General features: G+C 43.3%; 1 protein-coding gene across 3 annotated transcripts in view; it reads right to left on the bottom strand.

Moving 5' to 3' along the window:
- The window catches only part of LOC121867179 (putative uncharacterized protein DDB_G0271606), a 183416-nt gene that overhangs the window by 44459 nt on the left and 112945 nt on the right, over positions 1-26012 (bottom strand). The gene's annotated exons all lie outside the window — the stretch shown is intronic.

Below are 26012 nucleotides of genomic sequence, written 5' to 3'. Positions count from 1 at the left end.
CTCCGTCAGTACATAACTGTGTCAACCTTAGTCATTAACTGTTCTGTGTGTGTGTGTGTGTGTGTGTGTGTGTGTGTGTGTGTGTGTGTGTGTGTGTGTGTGTGTAAGAGTCGTAAGCAAATGCTATCAAGATAAGCCACGCATGACACTGCATCATTACGCGTCAACATTGATATACACGTGATAGAATCTGATTGCTAAAACAACCTCTCTCTCTCTCTCTCTCTCTCTCTCTCTCTCTCTCTCTCATTACCTACCCCACCGTCGACAGTCAACCAACATCAAGTGACGAAGCATCGGTCTTACCTGTAGGAAGAAGAAGAATACGGAATTAGTCACTTAAACCAAGGCGTCCCTCTCCACATTGGCTCCCTGACGTAAGGTAGTGGAAATATGGAACCCTCATCAAACATCACCTAAATATTGGGGTCCAACTCCAGTGGGTACCAATTCTAATGGGTTAGATTGGGACCTGTTAGGACTAGTGCCAGTGTCTATTAGGATTGGCGCTTACTAAGACTGGTGTCAATTAGGGCTTATGCCTTTTAGAACTAGTGTTTAATGACTAGTGAATTTTAAGGTTGGTGTTTATTAGGGCTGATAGCTATTAGAATTTGAGCTTATTAGGACACGGGCCTATTAAAACTGGTGACTAATACGACAAAGCTCACCAATCATTCCCAGTATAAGGTGTGACACATAAACAGGGCAAGGTTAGGTTAGGTTAGGTTAGGTTGGATCTAGTTTAGGTTTGGTTTGGTTAGATTTTGTTCTTGATCAATTTGGGGTAATTTTAATTGAGTCGGGTTGAGGACTACACTGATCTTTAGATAAATTTCCATAAATTAACGTTACAAACAAGTTACATCAAACAAGTCAGTGGTTACATACTAATCGACGGTTCCATACACAATCTACCAATCTCTCGATACAGTTTCTCTTAATCAGAAACAGATTAGAGGAGGCTGGAGGCGGCGCAGTGGGTGGTGGGTGGGTGGTGGGCGGGAGGTGGGCTGGTTTGTGGTAACACATGCGTGAGGACATTAATCAGTGTGTAGGGGCGCCTCCAGCCTGATGGACACCTACTGAAGTTAAGCGATACACAGGGCCTCCACTAGTGATGAGACCCAAGTGACGAGGACAAAACCACACCCTTAGTCACACTCTCACCCACAGCCATACCCTTGTTCACAGCTACATCCTCACCCACAGCCATACCCTTGTTCACAGCTACATCCTCACCCACACCCTCATCAACAGTCATACCCTCACCCACACCCTCATCAACAGCCTCACCCAGAGCCACACCCTCGACCACACCTTCACAACACTATTTGCCAACCCATAATACCTATGTGTAGAGTAAACCTTGACCGTCAGCCATTTAAATCGACCGATCAACAACCACCAATCACAGTCAGTAACAGACAGTAGTTAGTCTGTCACGTGTGTGTGTGTGTGTGTGTGTGTGTGTGTGTGGTATCTTCAACTCACACTTACGTCTTTAACCCAACACCGGCTCTTTCCTCTCAACTCATTCATTGCCGTAATTGTGAAATGGAGATAATTTCTAATGGCGTCTCCTAATGACGTGTGTGGTTAAGTCGACGCCCATTACCACTTAACACTAAAATAGATTTAAACGTCTCACTGCCTGGGTTGGGTTAGGTTAGGTTAGGAAGCAACAGATTAATGTGCCAAGATAAGAGAGAGATGATCGTCCTCTAGTGATACGGTAAAAATCACTCCTTTGAAAAGTAATATAAACATGCTGTATGCTGGAAGTTAACCATCATCATCACTACCACCACCACTACTATCATCACCACCACTAACGCCACCACCCTCATCATCACTAATCACCACCATCACCACCACTACTTTAATCATCACTATCACCACCACTACTGTCACCACCAATACTACTATCATCACCATCACCACCACTAAGCGTTACCACCACCACCACCATCATCACTAATCACCACCACTACCTTAATCATCATCACCATCACCATCATCACCACCACCATCACCACCACCTCCACTAGGGGTTACAGCGCCTCTCACCTTGAGGTCGTTCCACATTGTCAAGCACAACCATAACTACCCAAGGTGTTATTGTTTTGTTTTCCACCGTTTTTATTAACATTTCCACAACATCTAAGATACCAATATATAATTTAATCAACATATACAACATTATCACAACATTTACAACTGAAATAAATAATTCTACGGTCTTCAACATTCCCAAAACATTTAAGACAACATACAACATTGCCACATCAAACATTCACTTCCGTTCACTATATATTAAGTAACATGTTCATTATGTTTCTTGATTCACTTAGGCAGAGATATTATGCTTCTTCATCTATGTAAACAATAAGCTTTCATTACTGCTGTGAAAGTGTACGTAGACAGTGAGTGTAGAAAAAGACTCTCTCTCTCTCTCTCTCTCTCTCTCTCTCTCTCTCGTGGGAACACCGAGTAAAGAAGAAAAAATATTAAAGTAGACGTAAATAAAAAATAACATTATTATCAAAATATTAAAATATATTATACTGGAAATTAATTATATCATCTTATGTACCATAAAAAAAATTAATTACTTAATATATCGTAAATAAAACGATGTCATCAATTACAGCTTTTTAATATGAGTGGAAATATATCGTAACTAGAGCGAAGATGTCGGTAATTAAAAAAAAATATGAATATAGAAGAGTAGCGAAAATATATTGATTTATCGCCAGACTTCACACGTTGTTGCTCCTGTGTGGCCAAAAAAAACTATATAAAAAATAGCATCCCGTTGATTTAAATTCACAAGTGTGGAACTTTCCCACACTCACGGGGGCGCCAACCAAAATATTTATATTAAGTGTTAAGAAGAGGGAGATGTTTATAGAGAGAGAGAGAGAGAGAGAGAGAGAGAGAGAGAGTCCGAAGAAAAACTGACACAGGATGAATGTTCACTGAGGGAGATAATGAAGAATTTCCTTGAGAGACAGACACACCCACGAAAACATCCCTTTAAGTGTCATCTGTCGGAGGTCTCGAGGTTCCGTCTTCGACCTTCCAAACCTTTGTGGGATACAACAGTCTTCCCACGACACGAGGATTTTTCCCATGGCCATGACTGGGACGACCCGATTGGGGAGGAATGGCGGATTGTCTTAAAGCTGAATGAGCTACAACAGGCCATGATTCGCTAAGCTCTTTGTCAGCTTGGGAAAAGTAGAAGGTAATGCTTAGAGTCAGTTGAATCTCTCTCCTAGCCCTCCTCCCTCTCTCTCCTCAACTCCCCCTGGCCCTCCCCACCTCTCCTTCAGCTATCCCCACCTCTCCTCCAGCCATCCCCACCTCTCCCCCAGCCCTCCCAACCTCTCCCCAGCCCTCTCCACCTCTCCTGTGGCACCTCCTCCCCACACCCGGACATGAGAAGACTTCCTCAGGTGAAGGTGTCATTAGAGACAAGTGTTGAAGGAATATCAGATCTGGTAGTAATAATTGTGTCTATATATGTAATATATATATGCAACAGTATACAGCATGTCTGATATGATATGTAATATGTATCAGCTAATATGCAAAGGTATTATGCAGTATGTAATATTCAGCATGTAACATATATTGCAGAATACGTTATAAATAGTACGTAATAAATAAAATGTAATATATCATAGGAATAATATAATGTAACGCGTACTAAACATCATGTAAAATATAACGTATAATATATAACACGTAACAAAAAAAAATATTTGGAATGTACAATAACATGAAAAGTAATATGGAACACTCAATATGTGATAATAATTAACATATCTCAAGTAACTCTACCAAAAGACATCAACTCTCCACACTCAATATTAACATTACAAAATTAACATCTAGATAACACTGAGATGTTTACTTTTAACAGCAAAGGTTATCTAAGGTAATAGTGTCACCAGTAACTCTTATCTATATCAACATGGTCGTGTCTTTCCTGTCCTCCCTCTACCTACCTCCTCCGGGAGAGATTCGACGGACTTGGTGTACTTCATGACGCAGAAGGTGGGGTCGCTGCTGGGTTTGGGCTCGCTGGTACACGGCTGGATCACCGCGTTGCCCATCGTCTCCAAGGTTCTCTCTCACAGTAGCCTTGGCATCTTTAATTTCCGTAGTTTTCCTCCCTGTTTCCCCAGCCCCGGCCAGACCTAGTTGTACAGTACTGACGAGGGGCACAGTGAGGTGAAAGACACTTAGTTTGTCGACACGATGTTCACAGTTCACTGACTTTAATGAGACGAGTTCACAGGTTCAGTTCATAGTTCAGTAACTTTCATTGAGACCAATAAACAGATTCGGTAAACTTACTATTAAAAGCACATTGTTCAGTAGTTTTATTGACACGGACCACAGTTTCAGTACACACTTCCAACTACACGTTAATAATTCAGTCAATTTGCTGGAACAGTGTCACAGTTCACTGATTCTGTTGTCTCAATCTTACGCTTCAGCGGTCGTCTTGCCGGAAGTCCACAGACTGATAATTTAATCACTACAAGTTTACAATAATAATAATTTGCTGCAATAGATTAAAGAGATTAGTTAGTGGGACGGGCAGGATCTTGAAGAATTAATCAGTATATAATTCCTCCTCTTAAGAACAACACACCTCAAGATGCGACCACTACATCCTGGGCGTCAGCAACTGGTGATGTCAGCACTCACCACTAGACCCTGGCAGTCAGTTAGTGGTAGTGTCAGCCTTCACTACTATACCCTGGGAGTCATTAAGTCGTAATGTCACCCTTCACGACGTTACGGTATTGGAAAAAAATATATAACGACAAGGTTGAAAAATTAATATCTAGCAACGGAATTTTGTCTTTTGCTCCAAGTTGTTCATGTTGCGATGCCGTAGTATTGTCATAAGTATAAAAAATTTAATCAAGCCATTAATTTCTCTCTTCTTCTGTACGTTTTGAGTAACAGTAAAAATCATTCCTGAAAATTGGAGAAATAAATGCTCATCCTCCTCCTCCTCTATTTCCTTCATCTCCTTCTGCAGGCAACACGTTAGCATCGTCGTGTAATGCTTCCGCCACTAGTCCATCCATCAGGGTGTGCAGCATTGCCCCTCACCCCCCTTCCCTCCTGCCGCTGCTGCCACGCCCGCCCGACCACCCTCTGTAAACCCACCCACCGTTTACTCTCCTGGTCACTCACTCATTCATTAATTCATCCATTCTCTTCTATATTCAGTTATTCACCGTCTCAAGTCTCGTTCATTTATTCAGTTTCTTGTTCACACACACACACACACACACACACACATCAAATAACCTACTCCTTCACTCCTCTTATTCACTCCATCATTTATTAAGGCACTCACTCACTCACTCACTCACTCACTCACTCACTCACTATTTCACGTCAGTACTTAGTGGTATATATAACTTAACACAATATCCATCCCAGTTCTACATTACCCCGCCCCTCGAAGCGCACCCTAACACTGCTGTTTACTCTAAGTTAATCATAACCCTTATTTGCTATCTTGGGGTCTGGATTCACAGAGATAATCTAGGGTTAATTTTGACCTTTAAGTGATGTGAAGTGAATGTGTCTGGTTTAAGGTAGAGTCTGAGTGTATCTGGTTTAAGGTAGAGTCTGAGTGTAATTCTGACGTTATTTTAGGTGATATTCTTATTGTTTTTAAATGAGGTTTCGTTTTTGGATCTTCAATTACGAACAGAATTCAACTTACGAACTTTTAATAATCCAAACTCTTGATGGAAGATTAAGATGATAATAATATTTGTTTAAAAAGTTAGATCTCTCTCTCTCTCTCTCTCGTCTGCTTTTAGCCCTCCTCCCGACCCTCAACGCTCGTCTGATTAATGATAAGTTACATGAACGAAGGAACACCGAGGCAGTGTTGTGTGCTTGCGTGTTGCTTTTATTGGTGTTTAGTGCATGGTGCTAGGCGGCCCACACACAACACTCCCCTCTTATAATAGTCCTGATAAAATCAAATATTCATGTTCCTCGTGATCATATAATTTTTCTCTTAAGGATAGTGACAGCTCTGGCTTGATGTTTACCCCTTTCATCCCACTCATTATTCTTCTTTCTTTCATCTTGACTTACCGAGCCAGTATTTACAGGGGTCACGACTTAACACTTGAGTATCAACACACAGGCTAGCACACATCTCACCACACTCCCTCCCTCCCCCCTTCCCTACATCTGCAACACTCCTTCCTCCTTCCCTCCTTACTCCGGCTAGACTCCCTCCCTCCTACCCTCCCAAATCCGGCCACATTTCCTTCTTCCCTCCCTCCATCACACACCCACGCCAGACTAACTACCTCCCTCTCTCCCCTTCCCCCAGCAGCAGTAATACTTCCCTCCTGCACACATTCCTCCGCTGACCTCCTGTAGAGGCAGGTCAGCCTCTCAACTGGCCTCCAGGGGCGCGTGGGTGTGGAGGAACAGAGACGCTAGTGTCAAGAACTTAGTTATCGCTCCTTGTGTGTGTGTGTGTGTGTGTGTGTGTGTGTGTGTGTGTGTGGTCAAGTAGGTGAGGTTGAAGGTCATGGTGGTGTAATATTTCCTTAGAGCCTTGAACAATAAACAGTCGGTTCTAATTTACCCAAAAGTATTAAAAAAAAAACACCGTCTCTTTAATTATGAAAACGATACATTATTTTTTAATTAGCGTAACAATGACGTCATTCACTATATATGGATTTCGATCTAATGAATCAATTATATTTTTAACCTTATTATAAGTTCAAGATTATGTAATATAATTTTGTACTGTTATCAATTAGACGCGTGTGTTCCTGTATTTGTGTTTGTATATACCTGTACTTGCATCTGTACCCATGACCATGTCTGTACCCAAACTTGTAACGTCCCCTAGTACATACAACCCTCACTAATACCTTGTACCTGTATTTGCATCTTCACTCTTACGTATACTTTCACCTGTAATTAAAATACCTTCACCTGTACCCACACTGTTGTTTTAGAATTAACCCATTGACCTGAAATATCGGGTAGGAAGGGTGGAGAGGCAGCTTCAAAGGTACGGTAAACAGAGGCCAGGAGGTGTAGTGGGTGGTTGGGAAGCGTTAACAAACAAACCTTAGCGATACGGTAAGCCTGAACGAGGTGGCCCAGTTAATGAAACCAACAGAGTGGAAAGAGACGAAGACAAACAAACACCAACACGAGGGGGAGATTGGATGAAGGAGAGAGAGAGAGAGAGAGAGAGAGAGAGAAAACAACACGACAGAGCTAAACGTAAACATTATAGGGACATAGAGAAACGGAAGAGAGAAAAAAGAAATAAATCTTTATAAAAATAACTAAGATAAAAGGGGTAAAATAAATCATAATTAAAGATGCTAAAGAAAAACAAACGAAATTTAATCTCACTAACGTATGTGTTTTAGTCTATAGAATAAAAAATAAATAAATAAAACAGCAAAACAAACAATTCGTGCTAGATAGATAAACACTGAAGTGGAAAGTAATTAAAGATAATAAATAAATGAACAGGAGTAATACGAAACTCTAGCCAACGAAATTTCATCATAAATTGGAAATAAAGAAAAATATTATACCTTTAGATAATTACTTAGTTATAACAATTAGACATTCTTCCCTAACTAGTCAATGTGATTCTTGTGTGTTTGTGTGATTGTTTTTTCAAGATAAATAAGATTGTATGTAAAGTCTAAATATATATTCTCAAAGGTATGTTCATAATTTCTATTTAAATTACGTTTATAATGGTTACGACCGTATCTACAACCATAATCACACCTGATCATTACGTGTTAATAATGTTATAAGGAAAACCACACATTAATACACAGTAATATGCATCGAAAATCATTCTCTTTCACATTAAAACCAAAGACAAAGAATTAACCAAAGACAAGGCTAAATAAACACGAATGCATAGTTTAATGTAGAAGATCTTCCATCCCCCGAAACTGTGGAGGAACAGACGGCTCGCCCTGAGGGACAACACACAGGTATATGCAGTACGTGCAATACCTGATCCGTCTACTGGCTGGAAAAACCAAGTGTGACTCACTGGCTGACACCGACGTACACAGACGATAGAAGCAATAACAATATAACCCCCCCTCCCCCCCCCAGCTACGCTACCGGGGTATATAAAAAAATCACGGTCGGAATTTACAAGTAACATAGCCCGGGGGTCAAGACACTGGGTGTATGTCAGGGAAGAAATACAGTGTGTGTGTGTGTGTGTGTGTGTGTGTGTGTGTGTGTGTGTGTGTGTGTGTGTGTGTGTGTGTGTGTGTGTGTGTGGACGTGGACTTGAAAGTGAAAAATAAGACACCAGACAAATATATAAACACAACGATCACAACAAAGTGGAAGATAATGAGGAAGATAAGAAACAAGAGGAAGATGACTACCAATACCCTCACACCTACACCCTAATACTCTCACAACTACACAGGAAGGGTCACTACACTCGCCACACCTCTTGTCTTACGGAAGGAAGGTGGAGGAGGTCATCCGGGGTGCAGGAGTGACCATGGGTATTATTAAGTGTGGACGCGTGAGGGGTGGTAGGCGAGTGGTAGTAGGCGAGTGGTGGTAGGAGCAGGTGGATGAATGGCAGGGGCAGGTGGATGAATGGTGGGGGCAGTTACAGGTGTGGTAGGGCCAGGAGGAGGGGGAGGGCAGAGCCAACACCCACCTACAGTAGGGCTGGTGGGGATGAAACACTCAAGGTCAGGGGATCGCCGGCAGCGGTGTGCTGGAGGAATGTCGGCAGTCATGCTGCCTCCATGCCCTGGGGCGGTGCGCATGTCCACCTGGCCCAAGCTGCTCTACTTGTTGCTTCTTGCTTAAGCTCACGCCCTCTCCCACGCCTCCTCTCTTCTCCTGCCTTGAAGCATAACACTCTACGATAAACAGTTTTACTCTGAATGATTCGTAATAATGTGAGTATCATCTTGGAGTTCTATGTAGTAATGCATCATAACAGTTCGCCATACTTTATCATTAACAAGAGCACTAACTAGGGCGAGGTGGACTACCAGTCACACCTCGAGGAGTGACATGTAAACAAACGGCACCATTTCATTCATGAGAATATTTCACAAGAAAATTTTAGGATAAAAATCATAACATTATAGTAAGATATGACTTTATTTTATGTCAAGAGTGGAGGGGAAGGGGGGGGGGTGAGACCACTTGACAGCTCCTGACTTAACACCAAGACCCGATTCTTATACAGGTAATAAAGGTGGCATTCAGCTGCTCCCTCACGACGCCTGGGCACTGATAACCAACAACAACGGAAAAGAAAATATACAACGGGAGGAAAAGTAAAATACACTTCGGTAAAAAAAGAAAAAAAAGACACACGAAAAAGATGATTAATAGTATATTAAACAAAATAATATAAAAAATATCGTTCTGTTGGTGGTAACGGTTGAGGTCCTGGTAAACCCGTTGGTGACCCCGTAAGTGACCCACTGGTGACCCCAAGGTGAGACCAGAGATGACCACAAAAGTGTTTCAAACAAAAGTGACCCCTATGTTTGACCTTCGAGTGACCACTGGATGACCTCACGACTGAAACGCCTGACATGTGATGATGGTGTGAGTGTGTGTGTGTGAGCAGCAGGTGGTCGAGACACAGCTCAGTGTCTCATTATGGGTGGGTTATAATACCTTCACGCCTCACTAAGACTATTGGCTCGCTGCCCAGTACGTCTCTACGACCTGTTCTGTTTACCTCTGTTGTGTCAGTGTAATGAATTAACTCTCTCTCTCTCTCTCTCTCTCTCTCTCTCTCTCATATCACCATCACGATCACCAATTACACCACTAAAACCACTTTCAACATATGAAAACACCAACATCACCACCACTAAATCACCACCAACACCAACGTTACCATACCACACGATTACCATCACCATAATAATCACCACCGCCATCACTAACACCAAAAAAAGATCAACCACCACCAGTTGAGACCCCGCAGCGCTAGTTCAGTTATCTGCCGCCCATACACGGGGTGACGTCCAAACATGGTGCCTATCTGCCTCTATCTGACCCAATCTCTCTTTCCCGCTGATATGCTGGAAGGGACGGGAGAGGGAGGGTAAGATTTCTATAATTAGGGGGGATTTGCATTGTGTGTGTGTGTGTGTGTGTGTGTGTGTGTGTGGTGTGTGTGTGTGTGTAGTCTGTGTGTCTGTGTGTATGTGTGGATTCATGATTGCTGATAATCCGTATAATTTGATTGTCAACTATTGCCAGAGAATCTATTATCTTGGGTAAATCTACTCTTTAACCTAAATATCCTCTGAGTAACACACACACACACACACACATATCAAGTTGATCCAGATTATCAAAGATTCGTAAATACGTTATACTGTTTTCTCGTGTGGGGTTATGGAGGAGTCCCTGTCTCTCACACGGGGAAATTTGCATCGTAAAAGACGATTTTTAACTCCCTGAATACGATGACCCAATCCCTTAGTATGAATCATCTTAACCCTCTGAATAAGATGACTTCTTCTGTGGGGTATGATGGAGATAAATAGTCGTGCTTAAGGGGTTTATAAGTCATAGTACTTGATGTGGTCGTCATAGTACTTAATATGGTCGTCATAGTACTTGATGTGGTCGTCATAGTACTTGATGTGGTCGTCATAGTACTTGATGTGGTCGTCATAGTACTTGATGTGGTCGTCATAGTACTTGATGTGGTCGTCATAGTACTTGATGTGGTCGTCATAGTACTTGATGTGGTCGTCATAGTACTAAATGAGGTCGTTATCGAATTCAAGAGGTTCAAATCATCGTACTTGCAGGGGTCAAGTCATCGCATTCAAGGGGTTACGGTATATTTAGTTCACTGTATATTAATCCGGTAGAAAAAAAATTACCTCGGGTGGTAATTACGGAGTAGGGCCCGGAGAGTGAGACTTTCCATGACAGACAGACAGACAGGCAGACAGACAGACAGACAGACACTGGTATCTCAATTCACATATATCAGCCCAGAATGTTTGAAAATCATTGCCTGTGGACGCTAACAACATCTACTAACTTCCTGCTCCAACTGATAACTTTCCCCTTATATATTACAATTCAATAAAAACACAAGACAATAATTAATGAATATGGAGGTCAATATGCTGGCTGGTTAATGTATAGGGTTGTCAGTATGTGTAGTGTGGTCAATGTGTGGGGCGGTTAAAGAGTATGTAGGTTATCGTTTAATGTGGTCAACGAGTATAAAAGTTAACATAAACAGTAATCAAACTTAACCTTTTAAGATTTACCTCCATCTAAACGTCCTTAATTACCCCCCTTAACTACCCCCCCCTCTCTCTCTCCTCTACCTCTCTGGGCCTTAACAACCGCCCCCTCTCTCTACCTCTCTGGACCAATCAAACGTGAGAAAATATACCTTAAATTACCGAATTTCCACATTATTAAATATGCAAATGATTGTTGACGCGGGAAAACAAAACAATACCCTCCGTGAGAAAATGGACACCTTCGAAATTCCCCTCCGTGAGAAAATGGACACCTTCGAAATTCCTCAGTGTGGAAAGTTTTACCAGTGTACATTATGGTCTTCTTGATTTATTATAGTGAAATGGACAACAGATTGGTGAAACTTTACTGGGTTTATCACTATATACACCATCATAAAACTCTCTCTCTCTCTCTCTCTCTCTCTCTCTCTCTCTCCTATTAATGACACAGTTCGTTACTCTGTTCTAGATTCTGATATTCATTCTGGTTAGGTTAGGTTAGGTTAGCATATATGCATTATACACGAAGATATAAATAATGAGAGTCTGGGTATAGCGAATTGTAGTGTGAATTAAACCGTAGAGATGTAATTATGGTGACTTGAAGTAGGGAGTGTCAGAGAGGAGGTGTGACGGTGAGGTGGGCCTTGGTGGGGAGGTGTGGTGGTAATAATGAGGTTGGGTTGGGAGGTAAAGTAGGGCGGGGAAGTGTGGTGGTGGTAGTAGTGAGGCAGGGCTGAGAGGTAAAGTAGAGCGGGGATGTGTGGTGGTAACAGTGAGGCATGGCTGGGATATGTGGTGGTGGTAGTTGTGAGGCAGAGCTACGAGGTGCGGTTCACACGTCAGTCACGGCCACTACCCAGCCTCGTCTTACACCATCCCATATCACCCCCCCTCATCACCCCATTACCTTCGTTTTACCTCCACCTCCCAGGACGGATAAATGACCAAGACAGAACTGAGGAAGGACTGGAAGAACCCTGAACACGACCCTGCCTTATGTTATACATTATACGTGTCTTGGTCGCTGTAGCCGGGGTCTCCTGTACAATGGCACCAAGAAGAAGGCCCAATAATTCTTTTTAAGCGTCAGGCGAGGCGTTAAAGGCTCCTCCTAAGGGCACAAAGACTCCCAAAGCTTTCTCAGCTAGATCTCCCCAACTTCTCCTTTTATCCTCCTCCTCCTGCTCCTTCTTCTTCCCGTACCTCCTCCTCCCCCCTTCCCTAGTCACGCACTATTGACGACACATTCCCTTCTCTCACCCCCCTGACTGCTTGACATTCCTCTCCATTCATAGGTTTGTCGTCCCAACCACGTTTGTATGAGGCGTAATGGAATTTGTAATTGACAAAGGTATTTCACTTCTTATCTACATTTATTTATGGTGAAATTTATACAGTTTACAAGACGTTTTTCTTTGGTTGGTTATGTATTATTATTATTATTATTATTATTATTATTATTATTATTATTTATTAATTTTATTGTATTTTCAAAACATAATTCCCATATCTCTACTAATGATGTGATATTTCGAACACCTCAAACATTTTCTCCTCAATATTCACAGTAGACGAGAGTAACACTTTCTTCCCTGAGAGAACTAATACACAGACAATTAACAGTACTCATTTGTTTCTATATATATTCTTAATAAACTTGACCAGGTTATGTGAGATGGGTCAAGTCAAGGTGGTGTTTACGTGGCCGTCATCATCATCGTCACTGGAATGTGTTGTACGGGATCCAACACCAGAAGGAACATCAAGAATCATCAACAACACCACAAACACTAAGACCAGCCATTATGAGGCGACTACGAGCAACACAACAACGGAGGAACACCAGAACCTAGATTGCCATTTTTTCCATAACCTGAAATGAATGAATGTATATCAATAATTAACTTAAGCAATGGGGCAAAATTGGCAATACAAATGACATAGACATTGATTTAAGGATATAATTCGATCCGTTCTGCTACTTGTGTTTGGTGATATAATTACTTACGTCTGAATCAAATTATCCAGGTACAGAAACTCTAAAAGGAAATTCGACTTCACTGATTATAGAGTCTTATAGAAGCCTTGAGATCCCACTAACCTGAGGCTCCCACACCCTGCCAATTATAACCTCCATCTCTCCATATCTCCAGTTCATCTCTCAGTCTCTATATATGGAATTAACTATAATTGACACCTTGTTTGGTCAGTAGGTCGCTGGGATTTACCGTGATAATACTTGGGGCTAATTATACCGAATCTCTACCGAAATTGGTATTATTAATAACTTTTGGCCGTGGTTAATAACACCCACATGAATTTTACACACAAACAAGGTCTAGAATCTATTATGTGGTGTTGAACTAAATGTCTTGAGATCGATCTATATTTACATAACATCTCTCCGTGTTTACTTTTAATCATATTAGTACCATACAACCGAGAAGCAGGAGTTTGTTGATGGTCGCGATGGTAAACAGAGAATTCGGTGTGTAATTTAGAGCAGGGGAGGCGATTCCCTTTGTTCCTCTCTTGATATACGTAGTTCAGGAGTGGATATACGGGGAAATCAATCTATTTATCTGTCTATCTATCTGTCTGTCTGTCTATCTGTCTGTCTGCTACAAATCATGCAATACATCACCTCTGGCTGGACGACGCATCATCACCAACACTACCAAAACAAAATGTCCAAAACACTCGTCGACGACTGATCATCACATGGCCATAACTCAAGGCTTAATCACCTGCCTCCGACGCGCGTAGTCATGTCATTACAAACACTCAGGTAATACATGTACACGACGGGTGAAAAGGCTCGCTGGTCATTATTACACACGTGCCAGGGACTTGATTGTAGGATATGATGTGATGAATGTTATCGAGATCCTACGGGAATGGACGCCCCCGGGTATAATTCCTAGCCATGGTCAATCAGAGGTGTGTGTGTGTGTGTGTGTGTCTGTCTGTCTGTCTGTTAAGTTTCACGAGTGTAGCAAGACCAGTGTGGTTGCCAACACACCAACAGGATAACACCACTACAATACAAATGGCAGGTAAGTGAGGTAGGTCGCCACACCGCGCATTACAACACTTCCTTCACCCATACACAACTGTACCACACACATCCACACACTTCCTTACCACACACACATACATACACTTCCTTACCACACACACATACACACACTTCCTTACCACACTCAAACACACAATCCCTAACCATACACACTCCACACTCCCTCCCTCACCACAAACAACCCTTCACTTGGAGAGAGAGAGAGAGAGAGAGAGAGAGAGAGAGAGAGAGAGACTAAAGACAAGAAGTAATATATGCAAGAGTTTGCAATCGTAAGTCACTCTGATACTACATTACCCACACGACAAAGTATACATAAAGCCTCACAAACACATAAATGTAGATAAAGTCACTACAAAATCATAAATGAAGTAGCCCAAGTCACATATACAGTACATAAAGCCATCAAGTCACATATAGATAACGTCACCACACAGTCACATATATAAACGAGATAATATCCATGTATAAGCTCACTCAGGGCCCGGTGCGTCCATCTGGTAAGCAGCTGGACTTGATTTAGAAAATTCTGCCATAAAACACAGCCGCTGTTTGTTAGTGAACCCCGTAAATACACCAGCCAGTTTCGTGGGGTGTGTGTGTGTGTGTGTGTGTGTGTGTGTTTGTTCGTGACTAACACCATACAGCCTAAAAAAAAGGACTTTATAACTATCTCCTAACTTTCACAGATCAAAACATTCTCACCTCCAGTTAGTAAACAACTCACCCTGTACTACACTTTCCATTTGCTCAATGTTTGACGAACAAATAAAACCCCAGACTCATGCCCCCACATCCCCCCCCCCTCACCAACACGTCCGCCACCACCTCAACCCTAACACCTCCCCCTTCCCGGCAAGTCAAAACGTCGGTAAACCATTAAAACATAATATTCACAGCCCTTAAAATACCACAACACATCGCCCCCGCCAGCTGGTTGAAGGAGTGGCGGGGTGAAGAAGGCGTGGAAGGAACGCCATCTGTATTTCTCGACATTAAGTACCAAGTCAGGGGTAAGGTACACTCGGCCCCTACCGTGTCATATCAGCTATTGACTTTTTGCTGTTCTTGTCTAGTCTATTTACAGAAGTCTCGGGATGTAGACGCCATTCTGGACGTCATCTACTGTTTTGTATGGTTGTGTAGGGTTCTTACACCTCCAGGTAGAAGGAAAACATTAACGACATGGGAGTTTAAGATGGATGTTTAGCCCAGGAGTGTGAAATCCCCCTACAAGACGTTTCCGCTTTGGTCGTGAGGAGCGGAGAGAGTTGACTGGCGTGACGAGGGACAGGGAAGAAACGGAAGGTGGTGAAGTGACGGCGGACGGAAGCTCAGGAGACGGGAGGCAGGTAAAGCAAACAGGAGGAGTGTCGGTAACCAGTCAGGGAGCAGTGATAAGTAAACAGACGCTACAGAAACCCACAGAACGAGACGTCTTATTGTGGGCGTCACGGAGTGGTGGAGGAGGAGGGGGAGAGAGTGAGATGGTGAGGAAGGAGGGATGGAGGAGGAGGAGCGAATTGGTGAAGTGAGGTGATGAGAGAAGAGGGAAAAGATGAGGGTAAGTGTGAAACATAAACAAGCACGAGGGGGAGAAGGGGGGAAGAGGAGAGAGAGAGAGAGAGAGAGAGACAGGTGGAGGGTGAGGCAGGATATAACGACGAAAACATGTTGACACTGAGGCGCCACTGTGTTATAGGCAGGTGTTAAGAGCCTGGCAGCTGAGGCAGACGGCATCAACGCGAGGGGCTGGGGTGAGGAAACTTAACAGAAAATAAACAAAAATAAAAATATGAAGTTTCAAGTCGTCTGAGGATGATTAAAGAATGATGACGACAATGACAGACAGACTACTGAGGGGTTTAGAGTTGACATTGATGATGGAGATGTGGAGTAGATGAGGGAAATTGGATCATAGTAAATGGCCAACGCGGAGTTTAGGGGGACGCAAATAGGTGTAGGGAGTCGTTTTACAGTGGCAGGGGGGAGATAAGGGGAGGTAAGGGGGAGGACACGTGCTAAGGAAGGATCAAGACGAAGTGTTGGGGCGTCGTGGGGTGAAGTGCGCCACGTGGGGTGTACCGTCCCCTGTTTCTCTTTCGCCAGGCCCTGACACCACCTCTCACCCTAGACCCTGACACCACCTCTCACCCTAGACCCTGACACCACCTCTAACCCTAAACCTTGCCACCAACTCTCACCTCATACCCTGACACCACCTCTCGCCCTAGACCCTTACACCAGCCCTCACCCTGATCCTCACACTAACCCAACGCTACTCCACAACACTTTCACAGACAAAGGGGAATCAAGTGTGGCCAACAGAGTGAGGACCGTGTGTGTGTGCTGAACGTGACGTAACAGACCTCATCTAGAACAACATTCACCTAAAACTTTCAAGGCATTATCAGGTATCATCAATAATAATAATGTCAATCACTCATCCGGAATACGACATTGAATTAAGCAGTAATTTGTGATGTTGATAATAATAATAATAATAATAATAATAATAATAATAATAATAATAATAATAATAATAATAATAATAATAATACAAAGGTTTAGACTCACAGTACCTCTGACAAAAATACTTTCTATACATAATATAAACACGTGTAACACTTGCACATATATAATTCTATAGAAATAATAAACACCTGTCATAAAACAATATATAGAAAGATAGATTAAAACCTTTCACGTCCATGATGTTTATAATAAGCAACCCGTAAACATTTTTGTCCAAGGTAGGAAAAAACAAACATAAATAAACTACTGTGGAACTTAACTCCCTCTTACTCCCTTTACCTAAACACAGTCACTCATCACCCGCCTTCGTCTCTGCCAATATGAAGCCAAGACGAGACTCTCCCAGTAGTGAAGAGATGTCCGATTATACAGAGATCAAGCACCACCGTAGACCTGAGATACTGTACGCACCTAGAAATATTGCTCTCTCTCTCTCTCTCTCACAGATATGAAGGACCCACTCTATCCCTCCTCCCTCTCTCCGTCCCTCCCATTCATCCTGCCCTCACAGTTATAGGCGGGCACAAGACTCCCTCAGCAGATGCAGTAAAGGGCATTCCTGACATATTCTGAAGGAGTAAGAGACCTCGCCTCATCCCAGGAATATGTTACGCTATCTTCACCTGGCCTTAGCAGAGCAGCGGCTGGTCCTACACACTTAGGTGGTCATATCAGGAGTTCAAAGTGATAATCATTTTTTTTTTGTAAGGTCTAATTTTAGCAGAGCGAACCACTGACCTATGGTGAAAAATGAATGATGTGAATTATTGGTTCTGAAAGTATTATTTATTTAGACTTTGTGACGTCATATCTAAATAATAACTAATGATCATTTCCGTAAAAAAAAAATACTAAAAAACAAGAACTAAGTTTCATTATCAATTACAATTTATATTCACATCTGATAGAATCTGGTGAAGTTAAAAAAAAATGACGAACGTTACTAGACTAATATAACACGGTGGTACTTGTTTCCTTGTTATTTGTTAATTTGTTACTCTAAGCCAATATTCTAGATGGTTATATCACATCATAATAACAAGAGTAAAAAACATCTAGTTATCACATACCCATACATAAAGACACAGGGATACATGGATATACAGTTTATAGCACACTAGTATTCAATTACACATATAAGGACACAGGTATACATAAAAGCAACAAACCAGTATTCATTTACATACACGTAAGGACACAACAAACTAGTATTGATTTACATACACTTAAGGACACAGATATACATAGAAAAACAAACTAGTATGCATTTACATACACATAAGGACACAGGTATACATAGAAAAACAAACTAGTATTCATTTACATACACTTAAGGACACAGGTATACATAAAATCAACAGGTAATCACATACACACAAATGAAGTAGCGATGATACATAAACACAAACAAAGGCACGTCTTACATAACGCCATCAAGTGTTGGTCAGTGTGGTATAAAGAGTACTGCTTGTGACCGAGCCGAGAGAGAACCTTGAAGGAGCTCCACTAATGACAACCAGTTTCCTGCCCAGAATTCATGAGTAGCCTACAAAATAAACGTCTCATATTCTTCTTTCGCAAGGCCCACACCGTCACCCCACCCACCCACCCCACCCACCAAGACGCCCATGCTAGCATCATTGTGTGGCAGACGACTTATGTGGGTCTTATGGGATAAAAATGGTCGGTTACATCACAAACATGACAACACTAGCATGGGGGTCCTGTTTGTGAGGTTGTTGTTTGTTTTTTCTTCACGGGGGCCAGACAAGTTAGTATCCCACGTGATGGTCGTGAAGCGATGTATGTTTTCCGGTTTGAAATCATGATTATGGTCATAAGATCTTCATTAACTGTTAGTAACACTGTGAGTATTAAACAGATTCAATTATGTTTAAGAGTAAAACATTTAGTTTTCATCTCTCACACACACTTGTTATGTTCTCGTTTCACTTATGTTATAACGCTCACAAAATATTACATTTAAGATACACTCGACGGGGCACTAATAAGAGCGGTACACAGCAAGCCAGCCGCCTCCAGTGCGTCTCCGGAGGGAGGAAGAAAACGTGCGCCCAGTGGCCCAGTGTTGGCGTAACTGAAGCCAGCCCCCAAGACTCCGGGAACAGCCCTCCCTCGCCAGGCAGGCCGCGCCCACACCCTCTTAGCGGGAACCTCCAGTGGCCGGGTAGGCTGGGGGCCGACCAGGGCTCCACCACACAGTAATGACCAACAGTTTCCCTCCACTAATCTGCTGGACAGTCATCACTACACCATCATCACTACGGTAAGCGAATATAGTAAACAAAAATCTATACTCGTTAACAGGTGAAAAGTAGTCAGTCGTAATGTATACAGCAAACTACAATGAATAATTATTACATGAGGTATGTCATACATACAAACACCCGGTGTCTGTACTTTAGTGTGCAGGTCCCAAGGAAGCATCTGAGGGGAGGAACGAGGTAGAGGGAGTCACGAGGAACACACCCAACAAGGAACACCAATTACCGCAATCACGAGGGTGTGTTTGTGCTGGCGTGTGACAGACGGCCAGGGGGGTTGACAGCGGTGGCTGGATGCTGATGAAGTTTTCACAATTCGATCTAATCCGTGACGTCATTACACACGACACCTGTCAAACACACGGAGAAATTCCTGAATAAAAAATTCCTTAAAAAATAATGCTGGTCATTTACTGTCTTCAGCGTCAGACGTAGCAGAAAATGAATAAAATTCTCGCGTTGCGTTAATACCCCGTAATTACAAGAGGACATAAAACGACATGCCCATGACCATGGCCCGCCCGCACTGCCAGGCCAGGCTGAGGGGGCCCTCTTCTGGGGGCACCTCCACCACACAATAAACCAGGGTATTTCGTCGTCTGTCAGTCTGCCCCTACCTTGGTCACCTCAGAACAACATAGGTACACAGAGTGAAGTACTACTCCATGTACACCAAAAGAAGGAAATATGATCATCCCAGCCCTCACATGGTGGCCACTGCGGGTCTGGGGTGGTTCCGTCTCTTGGTTAGATTAATTCCCCCACAGTGGCCGCGCTTTCGTAACTATGGGAGGATTTACAACGTGGTGCACCGCACTCCATAGTTGCCTCACCATCCCCCACCAATGGGCTTTTCATTATGCCACACTCGGGGTAAAACAAGGAATGTGGTCTTCCTAATATGTCATTTGATATTTACTTCAACACTTTATAGGTCTCCTGGATTATTGTCTGCCTCATGTTCTTTTTTTTCCACGCCTCAAGTCGAAGATTTCTCCCGCGTTCCACCCAAATATTTCCCTCAGTTGCCAAGAATCTTTAAAACCACCATCCAGATTTGTTGTTCCCACCACAACAAACTATGCACACAGCAGCGTTTTGAACACCTCTTTGTATGGCCTTGCATGTAGGTGTGGACACAACTACAGCGCCACACTACTAGGATCACCTTACATACCTTCAAAACTTCTCAAAACAAGTGAGAGGGAAACCCTAATCGAATTACCGAAAACTAAAACTTGCCCTCCAACATCCGTCACCTTCCTGCCCACTTCCCCGGCTCAGGTAAGTTCAAAGGGACCCCTGCGAGGTTACCCCCCCCCTTCGTGCCCCCAAAGCCCCTCCATTCATCCCACCCCACCCCCTACCCCCCACTAACAGAGACTGCCGCAACAACTATAAACACATCATTTCAACTTAATTTACGTCGTAGGAGATCTAGATTATGTTCTTCTGTACTTCAAATCATTTTGGCCACAAGTACTGAAGTGACGTGACGCAGGTGTGTGTTGAGCCTGGGATGAGGAAGTAAACACTGATGGGTATAATAGGGGGGTACCCGTCTCCAGGTCAACGGTCCAGTCATTCTGTTCTGGTGACGTCATAACCAGGACGCCTTTTTTGTGCAGCGAGGGGCGACGGAAGCATGAATGGCCAGCCTGGAGGAGGAGGAGGAGCAGCAACAACAGGAAGAGGAAGAGGAGTAGGGAAAGCTTTCTTGAGCAATAGGGGTTGGGTGAAAATGGAACTGCCCTGTATGGGCCAATAGATCCGCTGCAGTTTCCTCCATTCTTATGTTCTTATATTCTTATGTTCATCCTCCAGGTCTTTCCTCACTACAGTCTACCGCGGACATACTTCCTGAATGCCTGTAGCTTTCAGGCCCTGGTGGGTCCCAGAGACACGAGAGTTAAGTGCCCATATTATAAGTGAACGCCTGTGCTGGCAGATGGAACATGCGCGTTGTCTGGCGTACATTCCCAACTTGTGTTCTTGGGAGGTGGAGGGAAACTTGGGGAGGTTGTATACTGTTGATGTTTTTGTTGTAAGGTCCTCCAGGTCCTCAGGGGCTGTTCCTAGAGTCACAGGTGTGGATGGGACACCTGTGTGCTCCAGCGCCAACTCCTAAATTCTGTCTAAATAAACTGTTCACTTTTAATTTCAACTCGAGGTGGCGGTAGAGCTCAGTGATCCCAGGGACACCACCTGATGATACTGTACACGGCAGGAGAGGAAGACAGACGGGCAGATAGACAGAAAAAACGACACACAGAGAGTAACAGAGGAAAGCGACGGTTGGGAGACGTGGACAGAAGGAACGATGCGTCAAAACAAGAGACAGAGGAGTCTCGGGGACACTGATGGACGGATAGTGAAGGTGGGACCACAGGTGAGGGACAGTTGTGGCGGTCACAGTTAACAGGTGAGAAAGAGTCTCTAACAGGGAGAATCTCAGATGAAAGAGTCCCCAAGTAAGAAAATGTCACATAGGCAGCGACGTGGGAGAAGCATGTAAGGGGGTGTGCATGGGACGGACGTAGCGTAGGGAGGTGCTTGGAAGAGAGGTTGAGCTGCATGGGAGGGAGGCGTGGGAGGACTAAGCCCCCAAAATCCTGACGAAGTACAGCAGCAGCGAGTCATTAGTACGTTACACACACAGTAACTTGAGCCTGAAATAACAGCGTGGCCGGTGACCCTCCCTCACCTCCCTCCACCCCCATCGCTCACCACCACAACAAAACACACATTTATTTTTCTATTTTTTTGTGTGTAAATGTCTGTTTTGTCTCTTTTTTTGTCAATTTTTTATGTATTATTTTTTATTCTTCTGTTTTTACTGTCGGTGAGTGTGGAAAATAAACACAATTCGAGAACGGTGCTTAAAGACTTAGCTAATTGAAGCTCCTAAAAAGAAGAAGAAAAAATATCCCCATAATAAGGAAAATAACTACTTATAACCCCCTAAACAAGGAAGTAACTTACTGATTATTTAACTCGACCTTGATCTTACTGGTCAATATCCACTTGCAGAGATTCATCATAATTTATTGATAGTTGTTGGAGTTAAGATGTTTACACGGTGTCGTCCGGCGAGTATCATCAGGGGTAAACAAAGAGTGGAAACAGCTCCCTAGAATACGGAGGGAAAGCACAGCTGGAAGCACAAATTGATGCATTGATGGACGCACTGACACAAAGACGGAAGCACAGATACTCATTGACCCATCGATGGAAGTACAGATGGACTCATTGACTCACATCTTGAGGTAAATATGGACACCCAGACGCACACACATACGAACGAGCGGACGGACGGACAGTAGTACTTCCAGGTCCCCTTAACCACGAAGTAAGAGACCACGAGCACCACCTCTGTTTACTTTCTTAAGTCTTCTGAAGGAGGAGGAGGAGGTGTGGCGTGAGTCATGGCTCCCGGGCACCTCTCACCCCTACCTAGTACCTATAAGGTGGGGTAGGGAAGTGAGGGGTGGGGGTGAGGGAGTGAAGGGCAGGGAGGGGAAGGGGAGACACTGCCCTCCTGCTCACACCCCTAACTCCTTTCATCTCGGCAACATGTGTCAAGTGTTACAGGAGTGTAAGATAATATCCCACTTAATATAACTTAACACATAACATAGTTTAAACTAACCAATACAAGCTCACTTATCCTCATCTAACCTAACACAATCTGACAGCCTAACCTAACATCCTGAGTTAACCTACTTTAACATAAGCTAATCTAACCTCATTCAACTTAGCAATCACAACTTAAATTAACGTTATATAAATCTGTCCGGGATATTAGGAACTTTTAATAAAATTGATTAAGAAAAACTGAATCTGCGTTACGAGACGAGGCGTAGATTGAAGGGAGCTTATGGTCAAGTGTACTAATGACAGATGAACTTAAGCTAAGGTGAAATAAAAAAAAATGAGTGGAACAAATAAACAAACAGCATTAAATTAGTCACGCTGGGGTAGTTTCAACTATAGACTGGACAGATTTGTGAATGATAATGGTTGGGTGTAGACAGGAACTGCCTTGAAGGTGCCAACTGATCTCTCTCTCTCTCTCTCTCCCAGCACCATACCATGAGCAGTCTTAAGTTACTAAGAGACATCAACTACAGACTGACAGTCTAACACATAGTAACACCAACACAGTGTCCCCCGCTCTTTGGGAGATGGGTGGGTGGGTGGGATGGTTGGGTGGGCAGGTGATGATGGAAGTGAGCGAGGGGGGGGGGGTGAATGTGGTGTCACGGGGTAATACGCCGTCTAAGGAGGTGAAGCACTTGGGGGAGAACCTGTCAAGAGCTTCCTCAGTCCTCCTCTCCCTCCCTCAGGCAGCCTCTCCTCTCACACCTCTCACTCACTCGCAAGTCAACACTCGTATCTCTCACTCACTCACAAGTCAACACTCACGCACACCCCTCGTACACTCGTCAACACTCACTCCACCTCTCACTCACACTCCATCGCACTCCTTTCATACACACGCTTAAGAATTTCATAGGAATTACATAGGTATTTAATTCTCTAAACCCAGAAAGTTCATTAAAATCAATACTAACAAATTTTATCATAAATTATAGATACATAAATACTCATAACTGTAAAGTGTTCCTTTAACCTAAAAATGAACAGCACTATCACTAAACACTACCTATTATGTTATAAATAATAGGGCATATATAATTAAATGGTACCTATTCTATTCTGAGTTATAGGGAGTGGATCATGCAAAAATCACATTATCTCATTAATACCGCAAGTCACCTCAGTTAATGGGTCAAGTGGGTGAGGTGGATTTGTATGAGGTCACGCAGGATCACTTGAGAGTATGAGTGACTGGTGCAGGCACTCTGAGGCATCGAACGTTCACGAGGTAAGCCTTTTATGATCAACGTGTGCCTGACAGCTGCCTGACACTATGCAGGGGAAGTAAGCCTGGCGCGCGTACACACACACACACACACACACACTCTACTGATCTTCAATACATAAGACAGCAGGAGTCACAAGGGAGAGGAGAGTCGAGTGTGTTATAACGAGTGATTAAAAATGACATATCAGGTGACTCGCGGTACCTCATGACGGGCGGTCACTCTGAAGTAACTAGCGGGATCACCTGAAGATTAGACACCCAAAACATTACTCTGATCCCAGGTAACGTTAGGGTGAAGAGGTTAAGTGAAATAAACTGGGGTGTCTAATATTCAGGTGATCCACTTGTGGTAATGCTTTTACTTAAGTACGTCATTATGGGTAAGTACTGCTAGTGAGAGTGGAGGTAATCTTGAGTAACTTGCGGTAGAGTAATTATTATGAGATGGGTGGGAGGTGGACGTTAGGTAACCTGCAAGGGACTTCTAGGGAAGGTGTGTTACATACAGAGAAAGAGAGAGAGAGAGAGAGAGAGAGAGAGAGAGAGAGAGAGAGAGAGAGAGAGAGAGAGAGAGAGGAGTTTTTATCATGTCCAGCTCTCCATGTACATTATCAATAGTACCTAGACGACCAGTGCCACACATCCCATCACCCTAGGCCGACATCCTCACCACTTGCCCCGACAAGATACAGGTCACATCAGAGTCGGTCCTCCCCCACCCATGACTCCATTACTTTTGTGTTACCTGGCATGTGATATTTGGACCTGTTGTAATATATTTACTAGACTCTGTGTATTCACCTTTAGTATCTAAAACTTTGTTAATTTTAGTGTTTTTTGTCATAGATACCATTTACCTGACTAGTAGTAGAGAGGAGAAACTGGAGTGGTATCCTTAGTTGCCTCATTAACAAGTGACTAATGACATACATCGCAGTCTGGTTACTTAACTATTGACCTAAACCACGAACCTGCCTCAGTACTAACGACCTTTAATTATGACCTACCTCAGTAACAAACACTGAATACCTAAACCACGGTCTACCTTAGTAACCAACACTAACGACCTACACCACGGCCTGCATCAATAACCAATGACCTATACCACGACCTACCATTATGTCCATAACGTAACATCCATCATCTCAGCTTGGGTATAACAAACCACGACTTATGACACCAACAAGAACGTCTAAACTAATCACGAAACCACGACAACGATGGCTATTGAGCGCACGAAATCACGCCCCCTCCTCTCTCACACGAACCACGAAAGATCAAAGCCGATGGAGGAGAGGGCAGGAGAGGAGAGAGAGTAATGTCGTGGTTATCCAATCTGGCGACGTGGGTAACCTGGTCCAGTTACTGTGGTTTCCGAGTCAAGTAGCGTGGTTACCAGAGGCTGAGTGGGACTACTTCTTCTTCTTCTTCTTCTTCTTCTTCTTCTTCGTAAGTCAATTGATATGAGTCCCTTAACCCTAGTGACGTGGTTCGGAGGGAACTAATCTTTGTGTTGTGGACGTCAAAGGGGCAACAAAAAAAGCAGGAAAGGGGGGGGGGGGTTGGTATGGGAATAAAGCAAGCATGCAAAAAAGATGTAGAGACTTTTAAGACGGAGAGGCAAAAAGTGACGCATAGACGTGAGTTGGCAAGACTAGGAAGACTAACAGGCCTCTTTTTTGTATTTATATTCCGTGTGGTTTGAGAGGCAGCCAACCAACCACCATCTACCACTGCCAATGCCACCACAACCCACCATTACAACTTATCACCACTATCACAATGTAACACCACACTATTACAACACTACACCACCACAACCTAATAACCGCAACAACCTACCACCACCATAACCTAATATCACCACAATCTACCACAGCCTACCA

The sequence above is a fragment of the Homarus americanus genome, unplaced genomic scaffold (genome assembly GCF_018991925.1).
Source record: "Homarus americanus isolate GMGI-L3 unplaced genomic scaffold, GMGI_Hamer_2.0 scaffold6317, whole genome shotgun sequence".
In the NCBI taxonomy this organism is placed as follows: domain Eukaryota; kingdom Metazoa; phylum Arthropoda; class Malacostraca; order Decapoda; family Nephropidae; genus Homarus; species Homarus americanus.
Note: the sequence above shows the minus strand (reverse complement) of the source record. Positions and strands in the feature narration are given on the sequence as shown.